This window comes from Cupressus sempervirens, chromosome 3, assembly GCF_028749045.1.
Source record: "Cupressus sempervirens isolate cs-2001-9-10 chromosome 3, ASM2874904v1, whole genome shotgun sequence".
Classification (NCBI taxonomy): domain Eukaryota; kingdom Viridiplantae; phylum Streptophyta; class Pinopsida; order Cupressales; family Cupressaceae; genus Cupressus; species Cupressus sempervirens.
The window spans coordinates 26,058,126-26,083,826 of NC_143120.1; the positions used below are offsets into that span (position 1 = coordinate 26,058,126).

At 33.4% G+C, this 25,701-nt stretch overlaps 1 pseudogene; it reads left to right on the forward strand.

Moving 5' to 3' along the window:
• Positions 1-1,965: 1,965 nt before the first annotated feature.
• Positions 1,966-25,701, forward strand: LOC149564587 (protein SUPPRESSOR OF GENE SILENCING 3 homolog; annotated as a pseudogene).

The window sequence follows — 25,701 nt, forward strand, 5'->3', positions numbered from 1 at the left end:
CAGATCGAATCTTTTATATTTCCTATGTAATTTGCATGCAACCAATAAGAAAAATGATAAAGGCATGCAACCAATCAGCAAAAGATAAGTATTAAGCGGAAATGAAGATTGAATATGGATCATAGATCCAGACCTAACCCTAAATCCTCGAATGTCTTTATAAGGAAGACGATATCTCATAGAGAAGACATGATAGAGAAGGAGATGATGAAGATGATGATATAGAGGAGAAGATATAGAGTGGTTGATATACTATTTTCAGAAGTGAAAGATATCAGATCACAAAGGATCAAGATTAGACGAAGCAGAACAGAGCCTGCATCCAGCAATCAAGGATTGTAAACTATCAGGTTCATTTTACCTAATACTTTCTAGCCATTGTATTAGCATGGAAATCCTATGGTGATAGGCTAGCTTAACAGCTATTTCATTGATCCTAGAGATAGGTGATTAAATCCTTTAAGAGGGTGACACTTCATGTTAAGTGTTTGTAAATCCTCTAACCAGGTCACTATTGACACAATGTAAAGCCTTTAATAGGGCATGCCTTTAATAGGGCAAACCATCAGAAGTGGTTAAACAATATTGCTGCAGTAATTTTTGTGGGTATCATCCCCACCCCAGTTTTACCTTCTTATTCCTAGAGGGTTTCTGGGTTACCAATTTCAGGTGTTATGTGTTATTGATGCATGTGTTAGTTTCATGTTTACTTAATGTATTTACATGCATGCAATTTATTTCCACATAAAAGTTTTATAGGACAAATTTTAGTACTTCTGATTCACCCCCCGCTCTCATAAGTACTCTTTCCACATTTGAATATTCCAACACATCTAACTTACACTTATCTTGAATAGTTTCTTGAAGAGAGTGGGAAATCTTCCACTAAAGATGCATGGCTCCAATTTGAACATCCTAGAAGATTTGTCAATTTCTCTCCAACTAGATATGCCAAAGAATAAAAGAGGGACCAATAATTTATGTAGCCTTGGAGGGGGAACTTCCCAAAGGAGGAAGCATGACAACAAGAGAGGCCCAAGAACTCCATCAAAGATGTCATATCTAGGTAGAAAAAGAACAATGGAAGAAGAGATGAGAGATAAACTCCTCTCCATTACCACATAACACATAAAAAGATGGGCCCTAAAATATACATATACAAAGATTATCCCACGTAAGACACCGATTGTGAGCCACTAGCTATATGAAGAAATTACATTTGGACCAAGAAAACTTATTCCAAACTTTTTTCCACCAAGGGACCTCAAGATCATGTTGGCCTAGTTTTTCACCACCCTTTTTTTGTTGTATTCAACAATGAAAAGACCCTAAATGTGTACCCCAAATAATTTGTAATTTGGTCAAAACCCTAGGAAAAATTCACTAAGTAACCTTGTAACTTGCCCTGTTTGGCCCTAGCCTTTGAAAACCTTAGAAAGTATCATTTCAAATAAATTTTGACGAGACATTTTTATCCTAAAGGTTTATTTACGTAAGAATGACCTTTTAATCTTTTTGATAAACCTTATAAAGTTTGCCTTGATTACATCATTTTATTTGAAAAAGGTCCAAGTTGCGATATCTTTGAAGCACCATAGATCCTTTCAAGATTAAGCGTTAGGGCTTGCCCACAATATGGAAATGCAAGGTCTTTAAATAATGTGGGCAAGCACCTTTACGACATGTATCCCCTACTAATGTTCAAACCTCAGTGCACCGCAAAAGTTCTTAGTTGTCAGAAGCAGTCAGACCTTTTGCAAAGTTGTTAGTGTTCCTCGTGCACATTTTGAATTTCTTGCGATGTCATTGGTTGATCTTTTAATGATATTAATACTTTGTAGCCTAGATTTTGTGATCGTTGATTTAGCAAGAATCAAGGGCTGGCGCTTGCCTGCAATATGAAAGTGCAGGAATTTTAAGCAATGCGGGCAAGCCCCTTTGTGATGCGTGGCATAGTGTGACATCATGGGCCCGCCTTTCTTAGGAGATAATAACAGCTTGTCTTCCATGGCAATTGTCAGGTGAGTTGGAATACAAAGGAAGTGCCTCATTGGTCCATCTAGCTGACTAAGTATATAGTCATAGAAGATTTTTGATCACCATAGATCCTTCAAAGATCAAGGGCTGGTGCAAGCCCGCAATAAAGAATTGGTCAAAATTTAAGGAATGTGTGAATGGGCCTTTGTGACGCATGGCAAAGTGGGACCGAGCCTTGAAAGGAATGTTGAGTCATGCCATGCCAGAAAGATCAAATGAAGTAAAGCACGCTAATTGGTAGTGAAAAGTATGCCAAGTTGGGAGCAGTGATGTCATGGGCGTGGAAACATTAAATGCTGCATTTAGATTAGTCATAGCACATACGTTAAAAGATGATATTTTATTGGTTAGACAAGCTAAGTGGGCCATCAAAGAAAAATATTTGGACTTGCCATCGATCTGGGTAAGATCGACGGAGAGCGCATGCTTGTAATAAGAAGTTGTAGGAATTTTATATAATGCAGGCATGCGCCCTTTTGACACGTGGCACTTGGTCAATAGAGTTTGACCCTAGAATTGAAGGCAAGGGTAAAATAAAATGATTTTTAAATTGTCATTTTAAAATAGTTTTTCAAAAAAAGAGTGACATGTAGCTTTTAAATAAAAAGGGATTTAATCTAAAGTGAAAACTTTAGGTTAATTTAAATTTTTCAAAATTTTAAAATCAGAGTTGCAAAGAGAACTGAGTCTTCTATCAGAGGAGTATTTTTTAAACTGAGATTTAGAGGGTTTCTAGAAGGAAAAATATGCCATATTATATATTGCCGAAATCGGGAGGATCTAAATTTTTTGATTATGCAGTTAGTTTCTGCACAAGAAGCAATCTATTTGAGCTATAAGGATTTTTCTATCAGGTTTCCAATTTGTAACTATATCTTGGTGTTGAATTACATAACTGTTTCCTAATAGGGAAATGACCTGAATATTAGTAAAATACAGTTAAAATGTAGTTGGGGTAAAAATTTAACCACTTTCAAGTCAGTTGAATCAAGGTTTTATTAGCATTCTTGATGCATATCAAATTTTGGCAAACAAATGGGTTTTCATCATTGAGCAGAGACATTTATAAGTTTGTTACAAAGAAATGATGAAAACCAAATCAGATCAAAGGGGAGAGAGATTAGAGAGAGTCTTTTCATGGCAAAGAGAAGGAATTTCAAGTGGACACATGTCAATCATAGATCAGATCTAAGAATTCATCTTCTCCTATATCTTTCTATCTTTCTTTCATTGTAATGGTTCAAAATTTTCACTATGCGACCATTGGTTCCAGTTTTCAAAAGAAAATCACTCACTACTAAGACACCGTTCTTCAACAATTTTCTCTTGTATTGAGCAACATTTATGTTTTAATGCAGATAGTTCAAATTTGTTAAGTGATTTGTGAGTTAGTTTCTATACATCTTTCATGTATTTGGTTTAAAGGAAAACAAATAAAGAGCAATAAAGGGATTTAAATTCAGTTTGAATCATGTCTCTTGTTTGTGGATATGTAATCTCTTCTAGTTTGTGAACAAAGAGCATAAACTAGGTTGCATTTTGTTTAGAAGTGTATGTGATTGAAGTGTCTTGCTAATGGAACAAAGAACCATGTAATTGCTTGATGTTTATCATAGGGTTTGTAGAATTCATGATAGGATAGTCTAAGTATGGGATTCATTTTGATGCAGATGTCTATTCACAAGGTGAAAGATAGATCAAGGATCTTGATGTAGAAATATATCTGAGATTTCTAGAAGATGTATGTTTATAATTCATTTAATTTCTCAATAAATAAGACACTGATCAGAGATAGGATCATTAGGTTTTTGTTGCTCATACCTAGGTTTTTTTGAATTCAACATTATTAATCAAATGTTCTTTCCCTTTCATGTTGAAGAACCTAAATAGAATGCCCTCACTCAGCTTGTGAATGTCATAGATTTGCATTTAGCTAATGTAGATTGGTGTTATTGCATGAGTTATTAGGAGATGTAAGGGATTTTATCTACTTTGTTAGATCCAGGGATATGTTTTGCACTGATACCATATTAATTGGATCTAAGGTTCACCCACCTAGGTTTTGCAGAGCCTGAAGTAGAAGAAGGGTCAAGCCTTATAGTTGGCCCGATGTCTGAAAAGATATGTTGAAAATGGGAGTTAGCTACCCCTAGATATGTTTTTTTCTCATCGAGATAATTTAAAACCTTCTAGCATTTTAAAACACCAACAAAATGGTGACTCTGTTGGGGACTGCATTGAAACTGAATGATAGAAAAAACCTTGAGAATTTAAAAGAGGAGACTCAATACAACAGAAGAAGTGCATAAAAAGTTGTAGCAATAAATTATCTGATGTGTTTTCTAGTTTTCTTACTCAAATATCAGGCAATCCAGTTGAGCCTTATTCATGGACAATAGTATATTTTAAAATTGGATGAAAATTGTGTGCTATAACTTTTATAGGTCTATCTTCAATCAATTCAGTTTGCAAGTGCTGTTGATAAAGTTCAGAGTCAAGAATTGATTTATAAAGTGTAGTTTCTTTTCAAAATGATAATGATCTGCAAGTTTCTCCTACATTGAAGGTCTAGTTCAGATTTTTCAAGTGACAAATTATGTTTTATTTCTCACAAAGTGTTAGTGGCTACTCTCAAATCATTGTACTAGTTTGTTCCTAGTTGATTTCATTGCAAAATTTTGAAGGATTTTTAGTTGTATGGGCATATTTAAAGTTTTTGATAGTCTCTTGGAAAGGAATTTTAATTTTCTTGATAAGTTTTAAGGTGTTGTTTTCTATCTACTATTATAAGAAATTGAAGTGTAAAAAGTCAATCACAATAGTGATCTCTTTATCGTCTTGAAAGGAGGTGGCCACTTTAAAAAGTTTTGACCAGTGGTGTAAAGGATTTTTAGTCTTGCACCTGTGCCAAATCAGCAGATCAAAGTTTGCATCATCACTTGAGGTATTTTGGTTTTCATATTTTCTTTTCATGGAAGTCAAATGTTAAAAATATGGTAGCCTCTATTCATTGATTTTCAGCACTAGAAGGAAGAGGTAGAAAAAGTGTTCTATAATGAAGTCAAATCTCAAATCTGAGATTAGTTTGCCAAATTCTGAGAGTTTAGAAACTATAAATAATAACATTGCTATGTTGAATACAATGGTCTACAAAAGGATTGTCAATCGTATAAGAATTGAGGTAGGAAATACTCAAGGTTTAAATGTTGAACAATGTTATTTAATGCTTAAATCAATAATCAGTAAGATGCCTTTTCATTGTAGACTTGAGGAATCTTCCTTGCCTAGTGTTTTCCTTGATGTTCTAGTACCCAATTCAGTCAATTGGCCAGCACCTATAAGATTACAAAGGTTTTTGCAAATTGAAAGATTCATTGAAGAGATGGAAAATGGTGATTATAGATTTCATGATATATCTCCTAATGATAATAATGGGTGTGCTGAAAGTTAGGGTAGTAATGAATATAATGAATCCTTATATAAAGATAATCTGTCTTCCGAATGTGAAGAGAAAGATTCAAATGCAAGTGAATCAGGCAATTGCAATCAGCATAAAGAAGATCGATATGAAAGTGAAAATAAACTTGGTTACAGTAAATATGAAGTTGAGGAATTATGTAACAACAATAAAGGTAGTGATTTTTATGATAAGAATAATTGTTGTAACAATTTTGATTTTCCAGATTGTTATACTAATGATCTTGTTGTTGTAAATTCCTCATGCCATCTGGATGATAATCACAACCAGGAGAAGATTTGTGAGGCAGTCTTCTTGAGCCTTGATGAAATCTGTATTTTGTTGGCTTGTGATTTTGAAAAGCAAGTATGTATTTCTAAGGATCTTCATATTTTTCGTCATAATGTTTCTTCATTCAGTCAAGTTACTTCCCCAAAGTTTGATGTAGAAAGAGATGTGGAATCCAAACAATCCTTATCAGATTTTGGAGGTGTAGATGACAGTACGTCAAATGTCTTTGCACATGATGATTTGTTGGATGCAGAACATGTTAGTGAAAGGAAGTTTGATACTGTTTCAGATTCTTTTTATGTTGATCTTGCTGAAATTTGTTTTGAAGTTTCATGCGATGAAGAGGAAAATAGTGAATATTGTCAATCATATTATAGATTTTCTTTATATGCTGATAAGTTCAAGGTTTATTTCAACATTTAGTTAGATGAAGAAAATGATTGTGATCTGCATAGTTTAGATCAACACTTTTAGAATGAATTTTCATGTATGGTGACTAATCAGTGTTTTGAGTGTGAAGAGGTTTTAATGAAAGATAAATCTGATTTAATGAATGACATGACTGCAAGTAGACAACAATCAGATTTCTCATACTCTTTACAGCCAGAGACATAAGGTGAGTTGTAAGTTTTTGGTAGATGCAACTTGGTGAATGGTGTAGAATCTGAAATTTTTGTGTTTCCGATTAGCATGCATGAATCATTGTTGGATTTTGATTCTTAGTTTAGTTTGTATAATCAAGAGCATGTTGATATACATTTTCATAGTGAGCATGATGTAGAAATTAATGCTGATTTGTATATGCACTATAAGAATGAAGAGAAATATTTCGTTTTGCCATGTGATATGATCCAAGATGCTAATCTGATTGGTAAAATTGAGAAAGAGAATTGCAGTTTACCTCAAAGAGATGTAAATGAGAATCAGGTTTTTGGTAGAGGTAAGAAGCGATGAGAGCCAATTATAACCTATTTAATGCTCCATTTTAATCTATCTTACACACTTTCCTACATACTTCTCTATTCCATTTGTATCCCATTTCATTCCATTTTACCATTATAATGTTGCATATAGTTTAATATAATTAAGTAGTATTTAATATTGTTTTGGGATTAAAATATGGAAAATTCATTATTGATTATGTTTTACTAATCTTTACTACTACATCATGTTGATTCGTTGTTGTAGATCTTCCTATTAGTTAACAACCTCTTGTCCCTTGTCAGTTGGGACTGCAACTTCCTATCGCCTTCTTCACCTTCTATGGAGGACTCTTATTGGTATTTATTTGGAGTATTTTCTATTCCAACAATATTGACTAAGGAATATGTTGAAAAAAATATAGTGATATTATTAGAATTTTGCAAGAAATCACAATTCAAACATTTTCTATAGTCAATATTGCGTGGTAGTTTCTGAGCAAATGAAGATGAATCTGAAAAATCCAAGATATGGGTTTTGTCCAGAATAGAGCCAATTTGGTTTTCATGCGACTAAATCTTTAGAAAGTGAAAAAAAAAGGAGTTATGAGTGGTTTTCTAAAGGTCAATATTTCAGATTTACCATTTCGGCCAGATTTTCATATTGTTTATTTGTTATATTACTAGAAAATTAGTTTGCAAATAATTAGTATATTGTTAAGAAATTAGTTTATTGTGTTATAGAAAGAGTGGTCATCTATTTAACACTCTTTATTAAAAATAAAACAATAAGTTTCAGCCATAAAGACTGAACTTCTATGATAAAAATGGAATTGTTTATTTTATAAGTAAAAGGCTATATAAGCCATCACATATTCAAGAGAGGAGGAGAAGAATGTATGAATCATAATATCAGAAATATATTATTGTGCTGAGCTGATTTAAGAGTTCTTTGAGCATTTTCTTCAATCAATTTTTTGGGAGGAAGGGCCCCCACTCTCCAGCAGCTGATAGACTATAAATAATTTATTCTAGTGTATTTGGCATTTGTTTATTATGTTTTATATTGTTATGTTTGATAGTTTAATAAATTTTGTTGGTTAATATCATATTTCTATATTCAATGAGTGTTAATAATCTATTTTTATTTCAATATTGCAGATCTAGTTAATATGGATTTCAAATTTGATTTCTATTATAATTTGTCTTAATTTCTGTACTGTAGTTCCTGTCGCATTCCTATATTGTGGTTTATGTAGAATTTTCATCTCAGAATTAGAAGAGAAATAATTGTGCATTAAGAAATTATGTTATCAGATTAACCATCCATATCTTATGCACGTTTATGGTTTGTAGATCAGTTTTTTTTGTATTTGAGAGTTTTTTTTTTAGATTATTAGATCTATTGAAACTGTTATTGCCAGAAAATTATAGTTCCTATTGCCAGGAAGTGACAGTTCCTATCGCATATCCGTTGATAGCATATTGCTCGGACACCTTTCGCAAGCTTACGCTCTCAAATTGACACGAATAGACCAAGCTAAAATTCATCATAAATTGTTAATTATTTCCTAATTATTTGCCCCAGTGTTGGCCAATCATTTTGGCCCGGGAAAGGTGTCAAAGGCATGTTAGTTTGATGATTTGAGTTAGGAACAATGCATTAGAATGAAAGCTTTTGCAACTGCTAGCCTTGCTTAAGTAATTAATCTTAATTTGTGTTGGTTAAATCATTTAGATGCATTGCTTTATAGTTTTGTTTGAGAGTTTGCAAGTACGCATTAGAAATTAGATTCATTAGTTTCTTTAGAAGTTAATTAAATTTTACATTATCATAAGTTGTTGTGAGTTATTGACAAGCAAATTTTGAAGAATTTTTTTTAAAATGATGCCTTTTCAATGTTGTTCAAGTATATCAATTTTAGTTGAAAATTGTTTCAAAAATGAAAAATCTAAAGGGAATGCAAGAGGCAAAATGTGCGAGCGCACCTTGGGCACTACCCCAGGACCCCACAAGGGTCATTACCCCTTGACCCCACTAGTGCCTACCACCCCCAGGCCCCCTCCTTGAAATTTAAAAACAAATGAAGAACTTGATAGGGAAATGATGCTGACCAAAGGTGATGTTTTAATATCCTCTCTACCTAATGAGTGCATCCTAAAAGATATTGATCTTCCATCATCATAGGTATGTACAAATGATATCCTTATTGCTGACCAAGAAGATATCATTGATGAATTTTTAGAGCAATGTAATTTTGATGATGCTAATTTAACCACTTGTTGTTCTCTTTGCTATAGGAAAGATGACCAGTGCATATGCCTGAACAATCAAGAGAAAGTGGTGAATGAGGTACAATTTTTTTTGGTACCTATTAAGATACGAGAGGAAGTGACCAAGTATTCCTTATAATGGATGAAAAATCTCAAGTACCAACCCAAGAAGATCAAGGTATGCATTATGTTGGTAACATATATTGTCACTCTAATTTATTACAAATTCAACATATTTCTTGAAAATGTTCTTCTCCACCTAGCATGCACAACGAATTTAATCATGCATGCTCACAACAACCCATATATACCTCTTATATTCCATCATATCCATCCTTACCATTTACATTTCAACCAGCCTTCTTATTCCCGTCTACTTTATCTCCTCCACACTTCTTACCATATTCATTATCTCATTCATATCATATTCTACCCACTCCACCATATCCACTATATGAAACTATATTGGCTCATACAAGACTTCATAATAAGGTGGTTAATAAACTTTCACGAATCCCTTTACCATATAATGATGTGCTTGAAATTGATAAATCAACATTGGAATATATCGATGGACTTAAGGAATGGGATTTTGGTTTAATTAAATTAGAAGAACAATATTATTATTTATTGAAATATAATCAACTTTGTTCTTCTTTTCTACTTGGTGAATTCCAAATATCTACAAATGAGCCCATACTTCAAATTGCATCAATTTTAATTAATGGACTCATGAGTAGGTGTGTTAATATCATTCACGCACTAAGTAATATTAAACCATATGTATTCCATATTCCACAAATGTGTTGCCAGATACTCCAAGATCTATATTCTATTACTTTTGTACTTACACATATTGATATTTGGAGGCCTATGATTAAATTGTGCATTCCTCATATACTTGTTGATCTGGGACCAATAATTGATTAAGAATTATCATAAGGGATTCTATGCATTAATGGCCAAAATGTTAAAACCTGGATGATTGTTAATCCTCATTGTTGATACTTCCCATTGTCCTAAGAAGACCAAGTAAATTATGGATGATTCATTTATTTAACAAGGATCAAAGTATTAATATCCATATTTTCTTTATTCTTGGTTCTTGTATCTTATAATGATCATTCATTGATTATACATGCTAATTTCTTGATTCCTTGGATGAGGTGACTTGTCTCTACTTTTATAACCTACAGTTAACTTGGAAATCCATCCATTGAATTATTGAGATATTTGATTTATCTATCATTCAATAAAGATCACAAAATTCTAAAGATGTGTTACCTCTTCAGGTTACCTAATTTCTTTGGTTATCCTAATGATTTCATGACCTTGTGGCATGAAGTTAAGTTGGGGGAATCCCTCAAATCTTGTGGTTCTTGGATGATTCCAAATCAAGCTTCATTGATTGTTTTGTTGGTTCTTTTAGCAAACCTCAACATGTGATGTCTCCACAATTCAAGGTATGTGCTCTAGTGTTAAATTTGCATTATTATTATATGAACACAAGAGTTTATTTGTATTTATCCATTCTATCAAGTATCTATTCATAGTAATAACTCTATCTATCATTTGTAAAACTAAATAACCTACTTAATGATAGAGTTATTGAATGGATGATATTTATTTACTATACTTGATATGCTTGGTTTAGAGAATGTGGTTATAGGTCTCTTGTTGTGGTGTGATAATCTTAGAATCAATACAAATTGATGATGCTTCTCTACACAAGCATTGCATAACACACTATGTTGGCTTTTTTTCACGTTGTTTGGGCTTGCTAGCTATCTGGTGCATGTATGTTTCACTTGTGGTTCACTATTCAAGATCACAAGAAGATTATGGCATAAAGCATTTACCACATTGAGATGAGATTTATTTTCTTTGGTGATTTATCACATGGAGGAAAAATATACAACCTAGTCTATGAGATTCATGATTATTCCACAACACATCTGATAATACTTTGAAGATATGTACAAGAATCTAGAGCATTTTTCCAACTACCACATTCCTCTCTAAATTTCTATGGACACATTGGAGACTATCATTGGTATTTCACTCTATGAACTTGTCCTTGATAATGAAGGTGTGTTTTATTTTAGAAAGTGGATATCTCTCATTCTTTACAAGGATTGGATATGTAGCACAACTTCATGCCAAGTGATCCAGTTTTATCATCATCAAAACACTATGCCATATATCGTCATACTTGTGAGTACTTCTTTCATCCAAGTGTGCCAGTGTGTTCTAAAGTTTTCCAAGAAGCTTTCAAATTTAAAGGCATGAGACACATAGATCAAGGTTGATTGGTGTAGTATTCCCAACTTTACAGAGATTATTCTTGGTCATCATTTCAAGTTCCTTATGCACTCAAGTTTCAACAGTGCCTTCTACGAGGTCATGGACAAAACTCAGACTTTGGATGGTATCATTTTTCATCATCCATGTAAGGATTTCATTTCTTTGGTCATTCTATGCAGTTATTGAAAAATTGAAAAAAAGAAAGAAAAAAAAGCAATAAAAGATCCAACAATGAAAACCTTCGGTGTTGTTGGCCAGTTAATATCTGAAAACCGATTTTTGGTGGATGTTAACTGTAAAATAAATTCTTAGTGGTGAAAACTGTTTTTACAGCACCATTAAGTGGTGAGTGATTGAAAACTAGCTTGCCAGCAACCACTTGTCATTATCAAAATTTATTCAAAATAAAAAGAAAGAAAAAAAAAAAAAAAAAAAAAGAAGAAAAAAAAAGGAAAAGAAGAAGAAGAAGAAGAATTAATAATTGGTGTTCTTGGTTTTTCTACTAATCATTCTTTTCAGGAACACTCATTGGTTTTAGTGGTTCTTTTCACCTCTTGTCACTCACTTTTACAACTCTGCTCCTCTTCAAAGTGATCCTCACATCTTTGATCACCCCTAGTACATGTTGCATGATCTATTGAGGTGTTTCAGTGGATTTTGGTACCTACTATATGATCTCTAGTGCTTCATTTGATAATGGTGGCCCCACAGATTGCCCTCTTTGTCCCATGTTCTATGATTGATTCCAATGGTCTTCTCTTTGCTACTTTCAGTCAGATGGTGGTCTTCTGTGGTGTTGCAATACAATTTTGGGTGCCTTCCTCTATTCATTTTTAGTTGATTCATTGCTTTTGGTGGCGACAGTTGCTGAGTTACTCCATCTGCCCACCTTGGTCTCTCTACCCATGCATGTTGGTAAAATAATTGATTTTTTTTTTTCCTTATTTTATCTCTTAACTTTATTTGTATTGCTTATTATATTGATTACTATGCAACACACCTACATACCCTCTCCTCATTTTTCGTGGGCAGTCAACCTTTAAGTTGGGGGGAGGAATGTCACCCTATTATCTTCCATCTATTGCCCTTACTAAACCCACTATATTACCCATTATATCCATCTTATAAGAACCTTTTCTTAATCTCTCATCTCTCCTATTTCACCCATTTAAACTCCTCTTGTGCAAATTGAGATAAATTCTCCTATATTAAACCTTTTGAACCATGATGCTATAAAAAATGAAAAGAAATGAAAAAGAAAAGAGAAAAGAAAAATAATTTATGAGATATCCCTATTGAGGAAGAAAAATAACAAAGCTTGTCATGTAAGGCAAAGAAAGAGATTTATGTTCGTCTATGAGTTATCATGGTTCAGAGTCAAGACAAAGTCTAATCCAAGTGCTTTTAATTCAAACTAAAGGCCTCATGATGATAATGATTGCACAAGGACGTGCAATAAGCTAAGTTGGGGGGAATGATGAGAGCCAATTATAACGTATTTAATGCTCCATTTTAATCTATCTTACACACTTTCCTACATACTTCTCTGTTCCATTTGTATCCCATTTCATTCCATTTTACCATTATAATGTTGCATATAGTTTAATATAATTAAGTAGTATTTAATATTGTTTTGGGATTAAAAAATGGAAAATTCATTATTGATGATGTTTTACTAATCTTTACTACTACAACATGTTGATTTGTTGTTGTAGATCTTCCTATTAGTTAACAACCTCCTGTTGCCTATCAGTTGGGACTGCAATTTCCTATCGCCTTCTTCACCTTCTATGGAGGACTCTTATTGGTATTTATTTGGAATATTTTCTATTCCAACAATATTGACTAAGGAATATGTTGAAAAAAATATAAAGATATTATTAGAATTTTGCAAGAAATTACAATTCAAACATTTTCTATAGTCAATATTGCGTGGCAGTTTCTGAGCAAATGAAGACGAATCTGAAAAATCCAAGATATGGGTTTTGTCCAGAATAGAGCCAATTTGGTTCTCGTGTGACTAAATCTTTAGAAAGTGAACCAAAAAGGAGTTATGAGTGGTTTTCTAAAGGTAAATATTTCAGATTTACCATTTCGGCCAAATTTTCATATTGTTTATTTGTTATATTATTAGAAAATTAGTTTGCAAATAATTAGTATATTATTAAGAAATTAGTTTATTGTGTTATAGAAAGAGTGTTCATCTATTTAACACTCTTTATTAAAAATAAAACAATAAGTTTCAGCCATAAAGACTGAACTTCCATGATAAAAATGGAATTGTTTATTTTATATGTAAAAGGCTATATAAGCCATCACATATTCAAGAGAGGAGGAGAAGAATGTATGAATCATAATATCAGAAATATATTATTGTGCTGAGCTGATTTAAGAGTTCTTTGAGCATTTTCTTCAATTAGTTTGTTGGGAGGAAGGGCGCCCACTCTCTAGTAACTGATAGACTGTAAATAATTTATTCTAGTGTGTTTGGCATTTGTTTATTATGTTTTATATTGTTCTGTTTGATAGTTTAATAAATTTTGTTGGTTAATATCATATTTCTATATTCAATGAGTGTTAATAATCTATTTTTATTTCAATGTTGCAGATCTAGTTAATATGGATTTCAAATTTGATTTCTATTATAATTTGTCTTAATTTCTGTACTATAGTTCCTGTCACATTCCTATATTGTGGTTTATGTAGAATTTTCATCTCAGAATTAGAAGAGAAATAATTGTGCATTAAGAAATTATGTTATCAGATTAACCATCCATATCTTATGCACGTTTATGGTTTGTAGATCAGTTTGGTTTGTATTTGAGAGTTTTGTTTTTAGATTATTAGATCTATTGAAATTGTTATTGTCAGAAAATTATAGTTCTTGTCCCCAGGAAGTGATAGTTCCTATCGCCAGAATTACTTTAGTTTGCTGTAGATTTATTCTTGTGTGTTCTAGATGCATTCATAATCCCTCATATCATAAGCAATATCCCTTGATAGCATATTGCTCGGACACCTTTCGCAAGCTTATGCTCTCGGATTGACATGAATAGACCAAGCTAAATTTCATCATAAATTGTTAATTATTTCCTAATTATTTTCCCTAGTGTTGGCCTATCAAGAAGTTTTGAAAACTTTTCGGTGGTTCGACACCATTGTTTGTATATAGTAGGAGGTAGTTGTTTCTTGTTTTCAATAAAGTTGTTCAAGAGGAAGTTGAGGTCAAGCTTGTGGTTTTCTTCTCCCAGGGATTCTGAGCCCTCATATGAATCTTGCTTATTCATTGTCCCCAAACAGAGCCACTGTTGGCCTGGTTTTTCACCACCCTTGTTTTGTTGTATTCAGTAGTGAAAAAACCCTAAATGTGTACCCCAAATAATTTGAAATTTAGTCAAAACCCTAGGCAAAATTCACTAAGTAACCTTGTACCTTGCCCTATTTGGCCCTAGCCTTTGAAAATCTTAGAAAGTATCATTTCAAATAAATTTTGGCAGGACATTTTTATCCTAAAGGTTTATTTACGTAAGAATGACCTTTTAATCTTTTTGATAAACCTTATAAAGTTTTCCTTAATTGCATTATTTTATTTGAAAAAGGTCCAAGTTTTGATATCTTTGAGGTACCGTAGATCCTTTCAAGATCAAGGGTTAGGGCTTGCCTACAATATGGAAATGCAAGGTCTTTAAATAATGCGAGAAAGCTCCTTTACGAAATGTAGCCCCTGTTGACGTTCAAACCTTAGTGTGCCACAAAATTCTTAGTTGTTAGAAGTAGTCAGACCTTTTGCAGAGTTTTCATTATTCCTCGTGCATGTTTTAAATTTCCTGCGATGTCATTGGTTGGTCTTTTAATGATATTAATACTTTACATCCCAAGTTTTGTGATTGTTGATTTAGCAAGAATCAAGGGCTGGCGCTTGCCTGCAATATGAAAGTGTAGGAATTTTAAGAAATGTGGGCAAGCCCCTTTGTGACGTGTGGCATAGTGTGACATCATGGGCTTTCCTTTCTTAGGAGATAATAACAGCTTGTCTTTCATGGCAGTTGTCAAGTGAGTTGGAATATAAAGGAAGCATCTCATTGGTCTGATTAGCTGACTAGGTATTACAATCATGCAAGATTTTTAATCACCATATATTTGAATAAGATCAAGGGTTAGGGTTTGCCTGCAATATGGAACTATTTGACTTTTAAATAATGTGAGAAAGCCCCTCTGTGACACATGGAAAAGTGGGACCGAGCCTTGAAAGGAATGTTGATTCATGCCATGTTGGAAAGATCAGATGAAGTTAAGTGCGCTCATTGGTGGAATATGACAGGTATGCCAAGTTGAAAGCAATGATGTCATGGGTGCTGAAAGTTTAAATGCTGTAGTCAAATTTTTCTGAGCACGTTGATAAAAGGATGATATTTTATTGGTTAAGCTAGTTGAGTGGGCTGTCAAAGAAAAGGACTTTGGCCCATCATTGATCTGGGAAAGATTGACAGAGAGCACATGCCCATAATAAGAAGTTGCAGGAATTTCAAATAATGTGGGCATGCACCCTTTTGACATGTGGCACTTGGTCAACAAAGTTTGACCCCAGAATTGAAGGGAAGGGGAAAATAAAATGATTTTTAAATTATCATTTTAAAATAGTTTTTTCAAAAATGAGTGACGTGCAACTTTTAAATAAAAAGGGATTTAATCTAAAGTGAAAACTTTAGGTTGATTTAATATTTTCAAAATTTAAAATATTTGAAGTTGCAGACTCAGTTGAACTTTATACCAGAGGGAGGCATTTTCAAACTAACTTCCTAGGTGTTTCTGGTAAGCAAAATATGTGATATTATATATCACCAGAATCAGGAGAATATGAATTTTTTGATTATGGAGTTTGTTTCTACATTGAAAGTAGTTTGTTCAAGCTATACAAGGTTTTCTATCAGGTTTCCAATTTGCAATTGTATTTAGGTATCAGAGTTCAAAACTATTTTTTGACATGGTAATGACTTGAATGTGGTTAAAAGGCAATGAAAATGCAGTTAAGGTCAAATTTGATCACATTCACTCAATAAAACCTCAAATTTTACAGCATTTTCATGAGGTAGATTAGATATTTTGGTGAAACAAAAGGGTTCTCATCATTGAACAAAGAAATGATGAAACCAACTCAGATCAAAATGGGAGAAGGAAGAGATAGGTTGTTCAATTGCAAAAGATTGAATTCCAAGTGGACACATGTCAAACATAGATTAGATTTGAGAATTCATCTTCTCCTATATCTTTCTATCATTGTTTCATTGTAATCATTCTCGTTTTTTCACTGTGAGACCATTGTTGGTTGGAATTTCTTAGTCTTTCTGTGAGACCACTTGGTTAGATCTAGATCTGTGATTCCACCTTCATTCTTTGGCATAATTCTCTCATGTGAACTATAGTAGTGCAGATAATACAACAAGTTCTGATATGTTAGGTGTTTTCATGTTTTGATTTTATGCATTTGAATGTATAGTTTCAAGGAAATCAATACAAATGAGCAAGCATTTCATTAGTTTCATTCCGATTCTCGTCTCCTGTCTCAGTAATCTGTAGTCTTATGTGGTCTTGGAACAAAGATCTAAGATCCATTTGCATCCCCTTCAGGGTGTATGTTTGATGTATTTTGTTGTTGGAAAAAAGGGCCAAGTCAATGCTTGATGTCTTTGATAGGGTTATTGGTTATTTTGAGAAGGATATTTCGTGAGAATGAGATCTTAATGAACATTGATGTCTGAATCATAAGGTGATTAGATAGATATGATGTTTGGGTATATGAAATATATCCTGATGTCACATATGTATGTTTTGAATTCATGGAATTGCCCAATGGATTAGGCACTAATCAGTTATAGGATCACTTGTTATACTGCTACATATTTGAGGTTGTGTTGAATCAACATCATTAATCAAACATTTCCGCTTTCATGTTGAAAGTTATTCAAATTTTAACCCGCACCTAGCTTGCCAGTTTCATGAGTCATGTTGTTAGCTATTTCATGCTTGTCATTCTTGGTTATGTATAGAAGACTTAGGAGTTTTCATCTTCTATTCTAGATCCTGATTATGCTTATTGTACTGGTCACATAATTAGATCCTAAGAGGTTCACCCACCTAGGTTTTGCAGAGCCTGAAGTGTAGAAGGAGTGTAGCCTTATAGTTGGCCCAGGTTCTTGGTGAATTGTGTCCATTATTGGAGGTAGTTTCCCATAGATGCAACATTGCTTTGCATACCTAGTTATTCAAACTCTGTTAAATCAGGAGCCAACACATCCCCTAATAGTTGTCTAGTAATTTCTTGGTACCTCGCATAAAAAAAAAATTTACTAGATAGGGTACCGCCCCAAGACAAAATATCTGGCCCTAGTAGAGAAACACTCCCTAGAAGCCAAAATCCTAGAAGGCTCCTGGTGGTCTACCTTTGAAGCCCCTTGGAGGACAACTTGAGGAGTAATTCCATCTATACTCAATAACAAGATCCAACTGATAAGGAGTCTTATAATGGGCTACTTTATCCCATCTAGTAGCAAGAAAAGAATTACACAAAGTGTGAAGATGAGGGTAAATGGATAAGATGGGAGGGTTGTCATCCAAAGCATCAAACCAAAACAAAGCCTCACAACCTTTCCTTACATTTATGGAAATGGCCCCTCTTAAAAAATTGAGCACCAATCTTGATAGTATTGCACACCATAGATCCATGTCCTTCAAGAGGAAGCATGTAAAAAAACCAAGGACCAAAACCTCTAAAATACTTATGAGTAATTATAGGAGCCCAAAGTTGATTTTATCTAGAGAACCATCACTAGTAAATCTTAGCAAAAAAAGCTTGGCTACTTAAGATAGAAGATCAAAGGCCAAGACCTCCTTCCTTCTTAGGCCTATAAACTGTCTTCCAACTGATCAAACTCTATTTAGAGTTACACAAATTACCACTCCAAAGGAATTGTTGAGAAAGAGCATCAAATTCTCATGGAAAGTAAATATGAGAAACTTGAACCATGCTTCTATAAATAGGGAGTGCCTAAATAAAAGATTGAAGAAGGGTAACATGAGAAATACTCAAGAGCCATCTATGGGTCTAGTTATTACCTTCACTCAAAGGTTGTTAATCAAAACTTTCTAGAAGAGCCATTTATGCCTAGAAACAATGATAGGAATGCCAAGATATATCAAAGGGAGTGAACCAATTTGAAACCTAAGGATATTAGTAATCCTCCACTGAATAAGTCTAGGAGTATTAAAAAATGTATAGAAGATTTGTGTTCATTAAATTTTTGGCATGTCACCACCAAATAAATAACCAAAGTATATTGGAAGGCTTTAGCTTCATTGACTTGAGAAATTCTTGCATGAGTAGAGTTATCAAAAAATTGAAGATGACAAAGAGAAGGTAAACCATTTCCACAATTCCACCCTTGGATAGAGTTTTGGGACACATGATACTTAATGAAGATAACTGGATACCTTCAGAATTAAAAAAAGAATAAATATAGCTCTAATTCCAATGAGATTGCACAATTCTATGGAAAAAGCAAGTGTTCTTATCACCTTCCTAGAGCCAATCAACTCTAGATTTTTGCTTCTAGAATATTTCCTCCCAAAGTTCCCATTCTTCCACATCTTTAGAAGAAAGGGATTCAACATTACCTAGATCCTCTAAGAAACCAAGATCCCTAATCTATCTGGTAATGACATCTAGATGCTCCTAAGTGAGCCTCTTAATGGAATGAAGGTCCCTAAAACAATCTTTGTTCTATCTCTTAAGCTACCTTTTGACATATTGAAGTTTTTTGGAAAAAGAAAACATAGCAATACCAAAAGTAGAGGGACCATCCCTCCAACAATAATAAATAAGAACAAAAAGAGAGGAGTCTTGAAGCCACATTAGATAAAACTTAAAATGGGGACTCTTATGCATAATCACCCTAGTAGAAGAAAAATTAATTGGCCAATGATTAGAACTTGAGCTGAAAGATGGTCCCCAAGGTAGTGGATATGTTGAGGACTTTTCCCACTCAATGAGGGAAGTTCATGAAATAGTAAGGAAAACCTTAACTAAAAATGCTAAAAAACTCAAGCATAAGGTAGATAACAGTAAACAAGATGTAAAATTCCAAGTTAGGAATCTTGTGATGGTTCATCTAAACAAAGCAAGGTTGCAAAAGGGAATGCCTCATAAGCTTCATATGAGAAGATTGGGACCTTGCAAAATACTAGCCAAGTATGGAAACCATGTATACAAAGTGGAGCTTCTTGAAGACATTGGGTTATCACCAATCTTCAATGTTGCTGATCTGGTTAGGTACAAAGGCCCAACTCTATATGTTGTTCAAATACTTAGGGAAGTCACTCAAGATGTAGAAGACCTGAATTTAACTCCCCCACCACCTAGGGAAGTTGAAAAGATACTTGACTCAAGGGTTTACAAGAAGAATGGGAATTTTTTTTTGGGAGCATCTTGTCAAGTGGCATGGCAAAGAAGATGCAGAGGATACTTGGATCAAGGAAGAAGACTTCAAGAAACAAGGAGTAGACTCTCATTTGCTATATCTAAGGATGGATTGAACTCTTTGTGTTTGGGGGAGTATGGTGCAAGAGAACCTAGGCTAATTCCTGGTCCTAGTTTCTCATATTGGTTTTTGTCTTGTACTAACCTTAGCCAATTTAGTTTGGTGTGTTTGGACCTTAGAAGGTCACATGGTGTTTACTCCTAGAAGGATTTGACTAGGCTCAATCCATTCTAGTTGCTTTACTTATCTTGTGTTTAGGTTGTGATGAAGAAAGATTAGGGGTATGGGTCTTATACCATATAAGTGTGGGGAACATTTGGTTTTTATTTCAACATATCCTCTATGGTAGTTTTATATCTTTATGCATAGGTTGGAGGTCATATATTGTCATTTGATGCAAAGTTGGAAAGATGTCAAAAAGATGTAAATTGTTCCAAAAGTTGTCAATTAGGTGAAATTGGTCAAAATCATGTAAGTTGATGATATGAAGGCTTAATAATTCCTATACATCATAAAGGGACCATTTGGAAGTTTCCAAAGGTCAGATGCAAAAGTTTCTAGGAGTTGCAAAAAGTGCCAACATTTTTGAAAAATTGCTTGACAACATTGTGACAAGAAAGATACATATCATGAAGATGGAGTTGATGGTTAGTATAACTATCTAAAAACTTTGAGACAAATTATAAAATCACAAATTACACCCATTCCAAGGGTTGTAAGTTGTAATAAGTGAGTTTGGAAAATTGAAATACATGAGTTGTTATTCCAGAATTGATAGTTTTGGGGCTTTTACTATAGGAATTCTTTAGTGGATTGAATGAATTCTATTTTCATTTGATCCTTGAGTTTCATTCTCATATAGTGCATCTTTATTTAGAGTTAATTTTATAGGAGTTCTTTTGTGTATAGTTAGAAAATCTTTTGTAGATAGATAGTTTGTTGTTCCTATCTTGGTAGTTTTGTGAAAAATGGCTCCTCAATGAATCCTCATCATGGAACCATAATTTATTTGAGGGAGATGGAAGTAGAGTCTTTTTATAGTATACATAGAAAATTAGAGGCTTGGAAAAACTGGGTTTCAATTTTTCAAGTGATGCCCTAGGCAAGCTTTTATTGTATGGCTAGGCGATCATAGTGCTTGCAAGAGTATTTTGATGGATTGAATGTATTAGATAGTTCAATCTGAGAGTTTTAGAAGGAGGAGGGATGTGTGGAAGGAAAAGTTTTCAAGATAAGTTTTTTAAGGGATTTCATAAGGCCCTAGGAGATGTTGATACAAAATGCATGAAACCCTTTCTTTTAGGCTTAGAAGTAGCAAAGTGGTGTATGAATAGGTTGAGGACCTAAGACCCATAAAATATTATAGTATTCCCAAAATGGTATCCATATTTGAGGTTATCTTTCCTCCTTTTTATAGAAAATTTAGAGTTAAAGTCCAAAAACCAAGTGTGGAGGCATAATTCTACTAGGTCTAATTAGGATAGCTTTGTCAAGTTTGAAGAAATTGATAAGGAGAGCTATGGATTTTGAGTCTAGGAGGATAGGGATAGTCTAAAAACCCTCAATCTGCATCCCTCACTCTGAGTTGAAGGTAGGATGACCATTCTTGATAGAATTGTGAGTTTGGAGAGAAAGTGGGAATGTCTCTAGGGTGGAGCAAGTTGTAAAAATATTGGTGTTACTAGAAAGGGAAGATTGTGTTGGTAATCAGATTGTTCTTTCAACTTAACTCTTAAATGCCCAAATTTGTGAACTACATCTAATTACAATAGTTGGAAAGTTGTTATTAAATGAATAATTTCCCTTTGAATTCTTAGGTACAACTCCCTATTGTATTTGTGATTTGTAATGAATTATGTTTTACCTTCTAACTTTAAAATGGGGTACAATCTTAACCTGAGAATAGGAAAGGTGAACCAAGCTAGGCTTGAACAAGAACTAACTTAGGAAAGAGTTTGAATTTTAGGATTAGTCAAGTTTATGGATTCACACATCTTATGAAACCACAAAGCTTAACGATTCAGCAATGTATACTATCTACAACTAAACTGATATCAACAAGATCTTAATTTTGAGAATGGAAAAGACTTAACTTGAAAGAAATTATGGAAAGGGATTATTCCTAAACTTCCAACAACAATACTATTTTCTTTAGTTCACATTTTTGAAATAGGGGAATAAAACTCTATTCATTTCTTGATTCTATTCAGATGAAAAGAGAAAACATAAACCTAACATAGAAAGAATGGAATAGAAAATGATTGACACAAAATACCCTTCAATTGTCTTTGAAACACCAAGTATTTCACACCAAAAATTAGCCAACCTTTTATTAATCTTTTAATTTAGTACATATAGGATTCCGAGATGATCATTACAAAATGGATCTCAAATTGGTTCATCTCCTCAAAATTGACAAATGGCAAGGAGCCAATTTGTTATTTACAATGATTACATAAAAATGTGAAAGGGTGGGATATGAATCACTTTTCCTTATTTCCTTTTTCTAACTTTTCCTTATAGGCTTTGGCATCAACAATGATTGGAATCAACTCCTCGTATCTATGAACATGGACATTGGTGTATCTCAAGAGCCACTTGTAATGCTCTTTGGCTAAATCCTTGATGATATTCAATTGCTCATGTATTTCCTCCATAGCCACATGTACACACTTGCCAAGTTTCTAGAGCTTGGACACTTTGTTTCGATTATTGAAAGATATATCTATCAAACCATCTAGATAACTGGAGAAGTTCTTTTGCATGATGGCCACTCCGATGATCCTTTTTCCTTGTCTACTAGCTTTGGAATCTGTATGTAGACCTCTTAATAGTTCATAGTCCTATCTTGATCCTTTTTCACTTTGGCTTCCATTTCTTTAAGTCCTTCTTCTGCCACTAGGATCATTTTAGATTTGAATTGCATTCTTTGGATCCATTCAAATAGAGGCTCATCTCCCCTAGTTAGAATCTTTATTTCCATAGCTTTCTTAGCCTTCATATGAATAAATTTTTTTAGTAAATAAATATAGTCTCTCTACTGCCAAGGTGGTTCAATTGGCTGAGATATTATCCTTTTATATTTTAAGCCTCAGTATTGCATTGCCTATTTGCTCTATAAAATATCACAGTGACTGGAAGGGCGATTGATATCCCTAAGATGAAACTCTCTCTATTAATTAAGCCTTCTTAGTGACACCAGTGAGCACTAATAATTTCAAATCTTTGCAATGAAATAGTTATAACTATATAAAATAGGTAGTAAAATTTGAGTTTCCCCTTCTTTGTGATAGTGCTTTATAGATTGAAGAAGTTTATTTATATGCACAATTTGGTCAATCACAATGAAGTAGATGGGTATGGAGATACCTAGAAATGTTTTCCAAAGATGACATGATTAATAGTTTAAGATATTTAAATAAAATTTGAGGCAATTGTAATTGGTGAGAAAAAAAAGTGCTTCACATATTTTAAATATGCAATAATCAAGTCATTTTTGCATGCATGGAGATTAAAATGTCCATAGAATTAAATTTTATTGACACAATCACCCCATTTCTAAACTTTGCAATCATAATTACATTTATCACAATCTAGAGTTTTCAACTTAAAATAGCTATGGTGGTGTTCACCCAATACATTTATCAAGAAGAAAAAACAAAACCCTTTCCCAAAAAAGAATGATGGTTAACCAAACTTAAAGTTTTTCAAAATAAAAAATAAAAATAAAAAATAAAAAGACATGTAGGGGGACCAAGAACAAAGGACCTGTTGAAGCAACTTATCAAGGGCAGCCAAATAGTAATTTATATAGTGGGCTGAAAAAAGGGAATAGGGAAATAACTATTTCATAGAGATCTAGGTTATCAAATTTGAAGTCCTCAACAAATTGGACCAAGAGTGAGTTGTGTTCTTTAGGATGCTTCAGAGAGGATGCTAGCACTAAAAGATCTAGAAAGGATTCTAGTGGAGCTCCATGTAAGGCACAAGCATCACATGATGAGAGAAGAACTAATGGGGGTTGGGATCAGCCTTATGATGTAGCTTCTAAGAGAAAGAGATTTAAATATGGGATTCATCTTGAGAAAAAGTGACATAGAATTCTCCAAGTTGACAACTACAACATGAGAAATAAGGGTTAGCAGCCAAATAAGTGGGAAAGGAATCACGTTGAACGTGGAAATCACATAAGCTAAAAATAAATTAAGAAACTATTAATGTTAACTTAAATAGAGAAAATAGACTTATCCCTCCTCTCACACCTAGTTTTTGATGGAGAAACAAAGTAAATAATTCAGTCATAGGATATGGAAAATATTTTGCATCACATGAGGCTGCAGAAGTTTCACATGTTAGAAATGGTGCATTACCCAATCTTCTTCCTTTAGAGTAATATCAAGCATTAAGTATGATGGATGATGACATAGGATGTTATCAATATATAAGGGATTTTGATGCTCAAAGTGTAGAAAGTGATTATGATTTGTTAGGTAGAGGTGATGATGGTGACTTTTATGCTAGTGATGTAACCAATGAAACTCAAAAGAAGAATAAGTGGTTTAGGGAATTATTCCACTTGTTGGATTCTTTGACCATTAAAGAGGCAATCAAATCTTCAAGGAAGCTTCATTTTTTGACATGCCATGGTGGTGTGGGAGCCATTGATTTGTACAAAGCTATGTAATGCCTCATATCCCATGCAAAGATCATATAGTCAAAGAGAGTTAGGTTACACATGAAACTTGAAAAATTTTTGGAGGAGGAATTAAATAGGTGAGGAGCTATAGGTTTGAATGCAAAAGGAATGTTTGGAAAGTGTAAAGGATTGGGGGAAGTAACAAATAATCAAGAGATCGTTTTGCCTCCAATTATCATCATTTAGAACATGCTTCTCAAATGAAGATGATAAAGAAACATGGTTGGGAATGAGAAATAAATAATTACTTGAATATTTTAAAGGCTACAATGTGATGAAGGAAAAACATGCATATCATCCAAAAGGACATTGAAGAATGAGTGTTCTTATCTTTGAGAGTTCAACAATGAGATACTTGGAGGTAGAAAACTTGCATTAACATTTTTTAAAGGAAAGTAGAGGAAATGATGATTGGGACATATGTCATGTACACTTTCAACTAGGGGGAAATGTGTATTCAATGTCCACATAGAAACAAAAGAGGATATCAAAATCTTTAACAATCATTCCAAAGGAAAGGCAAGATTAAAACATGATATGAGGTCATACTAGTCAATGGTTGTTGAGCCTATGAAGAAAATGAATGAGGATAAATAGAAGTTGATTTGGACTAAGAATAAAGCTTCCAAAGAACAAGTGCATAATAAAATATTGGAAGAAGTAGTGGTTATAGTGGGAAGAAAGTTGTGCATTAAATAAAATGAAGTTAAAATAATTAGACAAAGGGCTATAGAGAAACACAAGGAAAGAATAATGGAGATGAATTATTTATAAGAAAGCTATAGAAAGGAATGACAACAATTTTCTAAAGATATAACAAGAAGAAAATAGGCACTAGAGAAGATGCAAGATCATTTCAAGAAGCAATATATGGATCATTGCCATCAACATTAAGTTGATTGTGTCAATCTTCCCCAAGAGATGAAAATTGGGAAGGATGAATAAGAAGAACAATACAAAATTCGAAAAGAGATTGCAACTATTGTGGAGTTGAGAATCAAAGAAATAAAAAAATATGAATGTGAGAGATGCGAACTTATCAAAGATCATGATAGTAGGAGAAATGAATTTAGAATGGAGTAACTTTATAAGGAAGTAAGCTTTGAGAAGGAATGTGAGAAAGAAAGGTTTCATATGTTGGATAAGTTTTCCTAAAGAAGGAGAGCAATAGAAAATCACATCAACTAG